Below are 12,845 nucleotides of genomic sequence, written 5' to 3'. Positions count from 1 at the left end.
CAGAGTGCTGTGTTCTACGTTTGATACTTAATATTCACCACCTGGTGTTATTTACATGCCATTAAATGAAAGATGTGTGCTGACCTTACTGACTCTATTTATCTGATTTGGATGCAATAATCAAAAGTTCACTTTGTGTGTCCAAAATGAAAAATGCAGAATCTCCCAGGTTACACAAGAAGAAATAACTATCCCACTATGGTTTTTATAGCAATTATCTCCCCCTTTTTTTTCTGAGTGTAACGTTATCCAGCAGCGATGTTAGCAGGCTGTAATTAAATATGAATGCAGCTCTGTTGGTTGTCTGGCTAGTTTGTTTGGTTCAGTGCTGGCCTGAGGAGGAAAGCTCATCAAATCAGTTGTGTTTGTGTCATTCTATACCCCTGGAACACTCCATGACAGGGAATCTCGGTGGTTTTGTGTTAAAAAAGGGGAGGGGGGGATCACCTGTATTTAGAGTTAATTAATTCAAAATATCTCACTGGCTCGCACTTTAATGAACCCTGGATTGATGAAAAAAAGGGGCCCCTGTACGCCCCCTTGTCCCCGCATTGCACAAAAAACATTTTCAAATTGCATGCTGGTGCAGATAATTCACTTATTCTGTGTAATTGGATGCTGACCAGGGTTAATATGTAGGGTGTCATTAAATGGAAATGTAGAGCTGTAAAGGGGTACTGTATGATACAGGGAACCTTTTCTATAGAGCTGCCCAGATTGTGAGCTCCTTCTTCTAGCTGGCAGGGACGTTCTTTATTTGAGACAACTCAAGCATGAATTCTGCAAAGGAAAGATCGGGGACGGTTATATTCACTTCTGTTTGTTGCCCAGTTGAATGAAATGACCTTTAAGATAAAGCAAATCTCATGAGCAAGTCAGGTGAAGAAAAGGCCGCACAAATAGGGCAGATGTGGTGAAAGGAACTTTTTAAATTCAACAGTGAAGGAGCGCTGCTAGAGTACAGATAGTTAAAAGACTGTTGTTTGCTGGTAACCCTGCTCTGCCACCCCGACAATGCCACATGGGAGGAGGCACATACTGTGGACATTCCTTATGGTGATTCACTGATTGGACACCAGGGATTTACTTTTTTCTAATTTAATTTTAGAGCAACTGTTAAGGAAAAGTCTTGCGATTGTCTAGAAAATTATTTTGGTGGGGGAAGGCAGCAGTGGAATAATACAGGGTAATCTGGAGACTGGTTAATTAAGTTGCTCCTCCATCCTCCATTCATGAGCACGGCCTGTAATTAGTTCTCCAGAAGCAAAGGAATTTTCATCGGATGGGTCAATTTGAATTCCTCCTGACTCCGATGGAGAACGCCAAGCCTCTGCGGCTTCAGGAGAGGCCTGTAACCTGCATTCTCCTTGTGATAGCAATGCTGTAAAACCTAACCAAATGTTTAAATATGTCCTAAAGAAGAGCCATTAAAAGTCAAAGCACGTGGATGTACAGTTAGTAATAAAAACAACAAAATTAACGCTTTCGAGCGCTGCCTCCTTTTTGTTGTTTTTCTTGGTAGTCTAGTGGTGGCTGTGCTGTGCCACGACTCACCAGCTTTGCCACCTACAAAGAGGGCAGACTCTGCGCTGCCTGGATACTTTTGGTGAGGAAGTTAATCATATACCTCAGAGTAGCGCGACACAAGAAAAGCAGTGTTTGTAAACCTGCCCCCACAGCTCTGCCCATAATTGGCTCTACAAGTGACTGCCTCGGCTTCCTGTCAGCATTATATCTGTGTTCACACCAGCCCAGCTGGTAAGACATTTGTTCCTTGAAAACATGGCTGCTGTTTTGATCTTTGGACTGTGAAAGCAAAGTAGCTCTCACAATAGTCGTAATGTGGGGAGGATTTTCCAGGCTGTGGAAGAAGTCAGGCGAAAATGTCCTGCTGCCTCAGGTCTGGAGTGACAAACGCTTTGTTGGCGAAGGTTTTGCTGCTTTATGATATTTAATTTTGTTTGTCAGTGAAAGTTCTGTGAGAAAACATGCAACACAGTTGCACTTTAGATGCACTTTTTCTCAGAAATTTGATAAAAAGTAAAGTAACTTATTTACCCCTAAAAGTGATGAAAATAAAAGCACTCATTACATGTAACTTATCACAATATTTTATTATTTTATTTATTTTATTTAGCATGTATTTTGGGGTTGTTATCAAAGTTTTTTCAAAATATCTAAGTAAAATTTTAATTTTGTAGCTCTATAATTTAATCTATGATAAATTCACAGTAACTTATTAATATATATCTAAATCTAATAGAGTTACAATACATAGAAATACTATAAGAAGTTAATAAAATACCTCGCTTGATATTTTCCATCACTGCCAGATGCTAATTAGAGTACTATTATTACTCTATCAACCATATTTAATCCATTCCTAATAGTAAACATGTAATTAAATGGTACATTTAACCCAGTCGTGTGTTTAAAATCATGTGCTTTGAATCATTTTTGAACATTGCATCTTGCTTTGAAACATACTTCAAACGGATCTTGTTTCATGAACCTTTGAGAACAGTGGGGGGGAAAAAAGGAGCAGAACAAAGGACTTGAGTGCAACCTGGCATCTTTGTGGCATCTCCATACGGCAGATTGTTATTAGGAGTCAGAGGGGAATGCAGGAGTGGAACTTTATTTTGAAGTTGATACATGGCAGGAATCTGAGATTAAAATTGGAAATGTTAAAAAACTGCTGGTGACACCTCGACGTGTGGAGGGATGTGACTTCCTGTGCAGCTGTCAAGAAAGAAACACTTCCCCGCGCCTCCCAAGCTGCTGCTGCTGCTGCACCTCAGCTCTGCTAATAGAGCATGCAGGGAAAATAGGGGGAAAGAGAACACTTGGAATATGCTTATAATTAATCATAGTAACCCTAAAATTAGGGGTTAATGATAAATTTGTAATAGTAACCACTTGTATGGTATGCTTTACTTTTTCAGAACACACACATTTTCATGGCATACTTTAATTTTGCTTTCATTATGTAAAAAAAGAAAAGACAGAAATGCATTAAAAAATATCCACATGACAGCTGATGGATATTTTTTCGTTGATTGTTGATTAATACCGCATGCTTGAACATATAAGCCTTGGATTATGTATTTGTTGTTCTTTTGATGTTTACATGGGTTCATGACGGATATCTTAACCAGGTACCAGGAAGAATAGCTCAAGTTGCAGCCCCTCATCCACATATTTCTACAGTGGTTGCCCTGAGAAATCTGTCATCTTCATTTTTCACCAGATGCTTATATGGATGAATATGACTTTTCTCAGCCTGGTGCTCCCATTTATAGACATTCTAGATTTGTTTAGGATTTTTTGGAAAACCACACTCTGATGAGCATCCTGCCGGAGACATTTAATTGTGGCTGCTCCATTTTGTGCACCAGCAGCTCTCTGCCTTTTTAAGACTTGTTTATTCAAAAGCGTCCACATGTTGATTGTAACCTTTTTTTCTCTTCCTTTGGTCCATGTTTCTCATGATATTATGGTCTTGGTTGGCTGGGAGGATATGAGTACCTTGGTGTATATAATTAATCTTTTATGTTTATCATCATTTATATCATAAGCTGCAAATTTTCCTTAAGTGGCTTTTTCCCCTCTTCTGGTCATTTTGGCAAGCAAATGTGTATCAATATTAGTGGTTATTGTAGAAAACCTTCCTTTGGTTTCTCTATTTTTCTACTTTTCATACTTTGGGTTGGAGGCAGTGAAAATAAGAAATGAGCACAAACAATACTTTGCATGCTTGAAGAAACACCTCAGTCATAAATAGCAGTTGAGGTGAAGCTAAATATTGACATTGTGACTCCACACTAATGTCTCCTGTGACTTCAGACTTTTGTCTTTTTCTCTGCCTGCATGTGGTTGTAATTGAATTGTAAACAACACCCACCACGTTATTATTTACTGCCCTATGCTGCTCAAACCGTTCGGCCAGCCACAGCCACCGGAGCAAAGCTCTGAGTCACTTTGACATGTTACCTAAAAGGCAGTGAAAACAATATATGGCTAGCTCATCCATAAGTCATGGCATTTGGCGCAGCACCGCATCCAATAGAAAGGGGCTTTATGAATGGCACAAAGTCTGTGAATGATAACGGTCATTAATATGTCCATTGAGGGTCACCACATTCATGCCACATATCAAATCCCCTTTGAATGAGATCAGTTCCCTTCTGTCAGAGCCCATTAGATCCGTCCCACAGCCCCAGTAGCCAGCTGACAGGGGAGAAACCCTAGCCCCAGCCTAGCACCATTAACATTAGAAAATGAGCAATCAGCTGGAATGAAGCGCAAGAGGAGGGGAGGATCATCCAAACTTTAGCAACGATACCCGGAAAATCCAACACAAAATGTATGTCAAAGTGTCAGAGAGGAATGGTGCTCAACAAACAAATAAATGCTTTGCCAAAAGCCACTTGCACCTGAACTTCTTTTGTAAATTCATATATATTTGAACTGACTACTTTTTTAAGTTAAAGCATGCTTCATAGCAGTTGTGTCTCCTTCAAAGGCTGCAGAACTCAACTACTTCCTCTCCACAGAAAATGTTCTGGCCGCTCATAGAAAATTGTGTTGAACCCCTTTGACTTTGCGAAATAATTGAGTTAAAACACTCGATAAAACATTAATTAGCTTAGCAGTCTGGAGCAGATAACATAGATAAAACCCTATGTAATTCATATTGATTAGAATATGCACATTGAGCGTAACCTCTTAAGACAAGTTTTCCTTATTAAATGGACACAAAGCCGAGGTCATTATTCGTACAAAGAAAGATCGCTTTAGATTTTATCTTTTCACATAAAAAGGTTTGATTGGATTTCTTTCTGAGAAAGCCGCACAATCTATTTTATTCAGGTTTGATTGTATTACCTCTTAATTAGTTTGTATATTGAGTAGAACAGGCCTTATTGATTTGAGGTGCATTCATTTGCATTGCAAAAATCCCTTTTAATCCAATATAATCTCGTCCTTACTCAAACAGAGCAGACTGCATCTTCGAGAGGCTCTTTTCTTGCTTTTTTCGTGCTCCTGTTTTTGGCTTGTTTCGGGTTTAATAGAACCTCTTGGTCGAAATTAAAGACTGCATTCTCTATGCAAAATAATTTTCCTAAATTTGGCTGTTTATGTAGAGGTAGTTACATTCAATTTCTGTGTATTTCATGTGGGGAATTGCATGGCGTGTGTGGTAATTTATACGTCGAGTGTAATAACAAGCTGTAGTATTTTCATGTGGCTGTGTTGTGGGCTTTAATTTCGAGCTGTTTCAGTGAATGATTGGCGCTTTGTAGGTGTTGTGTGTAAATCGGCTGCTGAACACCCGTGGAGCCGGTAGAACCGTGTCTCACAGAAATCAGCGTTGGAGGCGTCAAATCCCTCCCACCCGCCCAGCGCACAGCAGCAGGCTTAACAATTCTCTGTAATTAACCTCACCTGAACTTTAATGGCCCACCTCCGGGACCAAGGTCCCCGGCTGTGTAAAATTACTGTCACACATGGAGTCGAGGGGGAGCCTTGCCACAGCGGGTGTGTTCCACTCAGACAACTGAGAGGGAAATGGACCCCTGTGTAACACCTAATACCACCAACACGATGTCAGAGCGCTCCCAGACATTTTGGGGGTGGAGAAGTGAGGGCTGTGGTTTTGAAATGCTTGTGAACAGAAAAGCTGTGAACAGCTGAAATTGTTTAATAATACCTTTATTTTAATTTCAGTTCTGATGCCAAGTTTTTACATCTTCGGAGTTTCTAAAAATGCTGTTCTTTTCTTTTGCTGTGATAGTGATTCATGCTAATGCTAACTATATAATTCTTTGGTTTAAAGTGTATAATTTTGCTCCAATGTTACGTTTTTGATTGTTTGTTATTAAATCTGAATATTAATTAAACAGCAATCATATCAATCAGAAAAAACAGTGCTTATGCACTTTTTTATATTTAAGCATTAGTCTTTCTATCTGATCTGCCACCTTACTAATAATTTTACTTAATTGGTCTTGTTTAGGCACACTACACTAGGTTAACATCAGAAAAAGCTCACCTTCATGGTAATCTGGCTAGGAGGCAGAATGCAAACGACAATCTCTTGGTGTCAGTCTCTTGGGTAACACTGGCGTTTTCTTTACCGTGAGCACTGGTCATTGTTTTAGAAAGGAAAGTCAACCTTCAGTTTCGCCAGAATTTATCTGGTAGTAAATCAAAAAAGTTCTGTAGCAAATTGCTACTAATTTGCTATTTATTTAGAATCTAGACTAAAAGCCCCTGTGTAGACAGAAAATACCAATTTTTCTCCTGTCCCTGAATTTCCATGTTGCTGTGGTGAAGAGTTGTGTGTCGCCCAGTGATCTTAGGGACTAGGGTATTGATAGATTTGGTCCCTGATAGGTTCCTCCTAAAGCAATTTGATTCTGGGTAAGGGGTCAGATGAAGAACGATTCACAAAGTTCCAATGAAGAAATGACCAAGAGACTACTATATCCTGCCACCACAGGGTTACTGGGGCACACCCTGGAATAAGGACAGGGGAGGGAGCTTAAGGGAGAGGATCTGGTGGCTGGGTCTTAGCCCTTGTGGCCCAGTTGGATTCAGCCAGAAGAGAAGATGACAACCCCTGTTGTGGGCTCACAACCTGCAGAAGGTGCTGTAGCAATGGGGTGAAATGTGTTTCAGGTGGCAGTAAAGAGTGGAGATGGACAGTCTGATGCCCAGTTTTTGAAAACTACCTCCTATAACATGAAAAGGATCCATCATATCTCAGGGGTGGGCAACTCCAAGCCTCGAGGGTTGGTGTCCTGCAGGTTTTATATGTCACCCTGGGTCAAAGCACCTGAATCAAATGATTAGTTCATTACAGGCTCTGGGGAAATACAAGATATGCTGTTGAGGTAATTTAGCCATTTGAATCAGCTGTGTTGGATCAAGGACCCATCTAAAACCTACAGGGCCCTTGATGCCTGGAGTTGCCAAGCCCTGATCTATCTGATTTGGAAAAAACCTGAGCTAGTCCATGAGACAATGTTGGATAACACCTCCCACCCACTCCATGACATGTTGGTCAGTCACAGGAGCTCGTTCAGTGAGAGACTGAGATTACCGAAAAGCACCACTGAACGACACAGGAAATCATTCCTGCCTATGGCCATCTCCCTGTACAACGCATCCACTTAACACACTGTTTGCTGCTACAACTACACATGTTTCTTTTCCAAATATTTATTCATAAGTGACTTATGTATGTATGTATGTATATATATGTATATATTGTACTATTCTTAGTTAGCGTATTGTCTGTCTTGTCTTAATGTTGGTTTAAAATGGAGCACTGTAACAAAAAATAATTTCCCCCAGGGATCAATAAAGTATTCTGATTCTGATTCTGATTCTGAGACTTAGAGATACCAGCTAGCTATAGTTTGGCAAACTCAACGCATGGCTTGGGTCATGGAACCAGTTTCCTACAGAGGTACTAGTCTCTCTTCCAATCTGTATCAACTCTGTTTGCTGCCTGTACATTGGGGTTTTCCCCAGTGGTTGTTTCCTTGTGCTTTTGGGTCAGGGAGCAGGCCCTGACCGACTTTTGCACTTATGTCCTAAAGGACATTTTAGAGTACCCAACCTTCTTTCAGTCACCAGGTGCTGGAGGATGCCACAAGTGGACATCCCTTCACCGACTGTGAGAATTCAACACTCATGTTGGCAAAGACAGTAAAATCTGGCATGGTGTGATCAGGAGGAAGAGTCTGCCTGATCTAAACCCCAGTGTTGTTCTCTTATTGGACCTCTGTGCCAATCACAGTTAGTTTATAACAAACACCTTGTTTGACCATAAGGATTTTCAAGTGCACGAGGCACTAGGGCACTCTAGGCCATGGGATGAATGATCAGTTTTGTGTGTGTGTGTGTGTGTGTGTGTGTGTGTGTGTGTGTGTGTGTGTGTGTGTGTGTGTGTGTGTGTGTGATTCTGGGTATGTCCTACCAGGAGCAAGCCCCAGGGTAGACCAAGGATATGCTGGAGAGATTACATCTCTCAGCTGGCCTTGGGACACAGTGGTGTTTCCCCATATGAGCTGGAGGAGGTGGCTGGGGAGAGGGAGATGTGGGCTTCTCTTGTTAGGCGAAGCCTAACAAGAGATAAGCAGCAGGAGATGGATGGCTGGATGGACAAAATGTTTTCTTTATAAAAACTGTTTAAAAAATGTTTAAAAATCTGAAACAAAACAAAGTTTCTATTAAAGTTTCTTTTGAAGTTTTACACAACATTTATTCTGCCGCAATTTATGTGTTCTTGAATAAGTGGAAGAGATGTAAAGTTCCAATATGGATGAGCAATGCAAAAAGCAGAGATTTGTTCCTCAAAGAGCACCAGACCAGATCAAGGACTGCAGATAAATGCCTGCTGCTTTCTTTATCATGTTCTCTGAGCCACTTCAGTAGTCTGTACACAACAGCTGCATTTGGCAGTGTGAACATGTGCATGAGGGACATAGATTTGAATCCTGTGTGTGGCATGTCTGAGCCCTGGGCTTTGGTGGTGCAGTGTAGATTTAGATACAGTGAGTCTGAAGTCATCCAGTTGCTTCTGTGGTACACTGAGGGCAGGTTCCTGGTGGAGATATGTGTTGTATATGTGTGCTCTTACTCCCAGTGTCTGAAACACACACAGAGGGGTGACTCACAGACGCTATCCGGAGATCAAACACTTCAAGGGGGCCTTGGATTTACCATCTCGCCTTACGTTTTATCTGCACTGTAGGCCTCTGCCATGGCTTAGAAAGAAGGTGGTGATATAGATGGCGAGAAGGCCCAAAACCTCTACTTGGCTGTGTCATTTATACTTTCAAATCAAATCACAAATCAAATCACTTTTTATTGTCACATCACATGTGCAGGCACACTGGCACAGCACATGCGAGTGAAATTCTTGTGTGCGAGCCCCACAAGCAACAGAGATGTGCAAACACAACAACACAAACGACACAAACACAAACACAAACAACACAAACTTTTACTTAATTGCAATGTCTCACATGTTAGAGTTGTGCCAGAGTGCTACCTACTATTTTCCATGGGTGTGTTTTCTGTGCTGTGATTCATCTAACCTCATACTAAAACAGCTATGAATTAAATTGTAGCTCATTTAGAGTAAATAAAGCTGAACTTAAATAAGTTGGACTGTCTGATATTTTGGAGGATTTGCGGTTAGATCAGCAAACACTATTAAAAGAAAAGCACAAAACCAAACACTAAATGTATTAATCTGTATGTGTATTCTCTATGGAATTGCTCCTTTTATTTTGTTAGTTTCAGCTTTTGAAGTTTACCTACAGCAACAAGCAAAGTTTCAAAGAAGAGCACTGCATTAACTTGTTCTTAAAGCGTGTCATTCTGTGTAGTGTTTAATGTGCTTAAAGTCTTCAGATTTACATAAACTGATCAGCTTGTGGAAAGCAGCACAGACAACTCTGTCATACACATCAGCGGTATATTCAAAGTGACAGGTTGACAGCTCTGCACACACACAAACACCCAGTGGCTGCGGCAATATCCCCCGAGCCGCTATCTGTCTGCCACTTGTATGAAGGATAAAGAGACAGGATGTGGAGTCGGGGGGGTTCAGGCCTATGACTGAATGCACCATCAATGGGCTTATTTTCATTACAGCCAAACAAATGTGTCACCCCAATCATCACACGGCTGATTTTATCCTTCTGTTACTGTAGCTCCACAAGCATTTCCTTTTGTGAGCGCTCGCTCCTGATAATCCCACTCAGACAAAGGGGCCATGTGCCGCCATAGAGTTCCATGACCAAAAATGTAAAACTAGTCGTTTCCACTTACATACTTTCTCAGTGATATCATGCATAATGAAAGAGTGTTTGTAAGCACTTTTGCTTGTTAAGTAATTCCTATAATCCTATAATTTGCAATAACAGGTATTTAGAGATAAACACTGACTGGAATTCAACTTGTTTATCCATAGTTAAAATGAAGTGTTTATTTTAAATATTTATTTGTTCCTAAAATATTCTTTCATATCCTGAACTGTGACCTCCAAACTTAAATTGTGCTCTTTGTGGGGAGAAACCTTCATAGCAAATGAACCAGCTGGGTGTTGTATAGTTGAAACAATTCTCCTGGATTAATTGAGCAGTGTCAGTGTAATTTAGAGAGGTACAGTTCTCAGTGGGAAAGGGCTCTAGTGCTTTCAGCTGGGCCTTCTAAACCTGAGAAACTCTTTTATTCCACCCTTCACTTGCAGACTGACTCCAGGTTTACTGGGCTGGCCCATCGTAAATTGGACTGGATATCTTCTTTCTCGACTCTGCCAGACTCAAAGTGGACTACAGGGTGACCTTACCAGGTAAAAACTGCATTATTGCTGGTGTAAAACACACACAGCGGCAGGCCTGCTGCACTGAGGTTTCAGTTGTTAATTTCTGAAGTCTGGGGGGCAGATTTCCAAAAGGAGATATTCATTGCAAGAATAATACATGGCCATACATTTCTACTAGCAGTACGCTTTGTGAAGAGTTGTGAAACAGCTCAATTAACATCATTATTTCAGATATACCAAGGGATTAATATGACCCTGCTTTGCTTACCTGAAGGATAAATACATATTCAATTTACTTGCAAGTAATCAAGAGGTGTCCTTTATTTTAGGTAAAGCATTAAAATTAGATGAAAGACAAACTTCTGTTATTTCTGATGGTTTTGTTTACACAGTTGGAAAAGGAAATAGAAAAGATGTAATAATATTTACGTTTCATATGTATTATATAGCTCACTGGATTTTTTTCTCTCATACTGTAATTTACTGTTGAACTTGGACTACATTTTTTCTTAAATAACATGTATTATGAGAAAAACAATACAACGACACTATTTACTACAGGAAGTAGTAAATTGTTTTCACATGCCATATTAATAACTGCTACCATGGGCTGCGTTTCATCCTCTGTGTTAACTTGGTCTCTAGATTAACTGACACAGTATAGGTTAGTTATCTTATATTTATTTGCATACAGATTTTTATGACAATTGTTCTTAAAGTAGGGTCTGGGGACCCCCAGTGGTCCACAACTCATAGCTAAGTGGTATTTGGGGTAATTTGCTGTAAGTTATAACATTTATTAAAATTAAGTTCACATCCAGTAAAAAAAAACAAAAAAACAGTGTCCTTTGCTCCCAGTTGCATGAGATTTGGTCCCATAGAAGATATTATAACTATAATAGAATAGAATAGAATAGAATAGAATAGAATAGAATAGAATAGCTTTTTATTGTCACTGTTACAAGAACAATGAAAGGCAGTTTGGCATTTCTCCATGTGTGTGAAGTACACAATAGCGTAAGTATTTACACAATAACAGACAAATATAGGTATTGCATGTGTTTTGTTTGAAAAAGACAAATAAAAGGTAATAATCATATAAGTACATGGAAAATGTTTTAAACTGAAATAATATTAAAATATTATATATTTAAATAATATTAAATATATTATTCAGAGGTTTTACTGATACTCTAGAGATGCTTGGATAGAGGATACAGCATTTGAAAGTACTGCTGAAGTACAGAAGATGAAATAATACAACAAAATGCAAATAATTTTATTTATATGGGCTAAATTATTGGAATACAGTAATCCTAGTCAGTATTTACTCTCAAAGTAAGAAGAACAACCTGAAGTGAGATCTGTTTTGAACACACACAAAAAAACAGCTTTAAGAAGTGATACCTGCTACTGAAATATTGATGATTAGACTTTTTGTATCCTGTAATGAGGCTTTTCTTTTTACAAAACTGTTGTTTGCTAGTTGCTTTCACACTGCTTACTGACTGACTTTCAGAGTGAGTCAAGCATCATCGATCCTAGGTGGAGGTACTGAAGGTGACTGAGGAAACCCTCAGAGAAACAAATTGACCCTTGACACTGTCTGTAGCTAAGAGGTTCAGTGTCGTGACCGTGTTGGCTTCTGTCACAGCATGTGCTTCTCCTTGGAGTTGTAACTGAGACACAGTGTAAGGATACAAAGAGATATGATACTGTTGTGCGTCAATAACTGGACGTGGGCGTAGTTATGTTACTGACAGTTTAATATACACTTAATTCAGCAGTACACAATACATACTGTCTCCTGGCAAATGTAGCAGAAGATATACTGTAGCTCAAGGTAGATTTCTATGTAAAGACATGAATATGTGGTGCAGGTCTGCCGTGCTACCCTTTTGAAGAGGGTATCAAGTGAACACTTACTCACAGATATGAGGAATGTGGCGCTGTGGTGCGGAGCAGGCTGCAGTCTCTCGAGAAATGTGCCAAAGTGTAATCTGTTGTCTCACTTAGCAAGAAAAGTTCCCCCTATGAAGAACCTGTTAGGCCCTTTCAGCAGCTTGTAAACAGCTCACGTAACCTGTTGTTTCAGCTCCACACTATCTGACTGAAAGCACTTTCTAAGTTGCAGTAATGGTAAAAAAATAAATAAATAAATAAATAACAACATGACACTGTTTGTGTTGGGCAACACAAAAGCGACAAGCTGAGATGCAGTAAGCAACAACAGAGCCATTAGTGTGTGAGCAACACAGCAGTGATGCTGGAATAAAAAGCTGTAGCGTAAACAGCCACGAGAAGGTGCTTTGATTAACAGTGAGAGCATTCAAGTGTAATGCAGTGAAACAAAGTGGTGGGACAACAGAAACGGCATTTGTACAGCTCAATATGATGAGTAAGTAAGCCTGTGAATGTGTGTTCCCTTGAATAAGTACTGAATGAATCTTCTTTACGCAATGATGTCAAATTTGAAGTTGAGATTAATTATTAATCT

This window comes from Aulonocara stuartgranti, assembly GCF_965226115.1.
Source record: "Aulonocara stuartgranti genome assembly, chromosome: 1".
Lineage (NCBI taxonomy): Eukaryota > Metazoa > Chordata > Actinopteri > Cichliformes > Cichlidae > Aulonocara > Aulonocara stuartgranti.
This window is presented reverse-complemented; position numbering follows the sequence as displayed.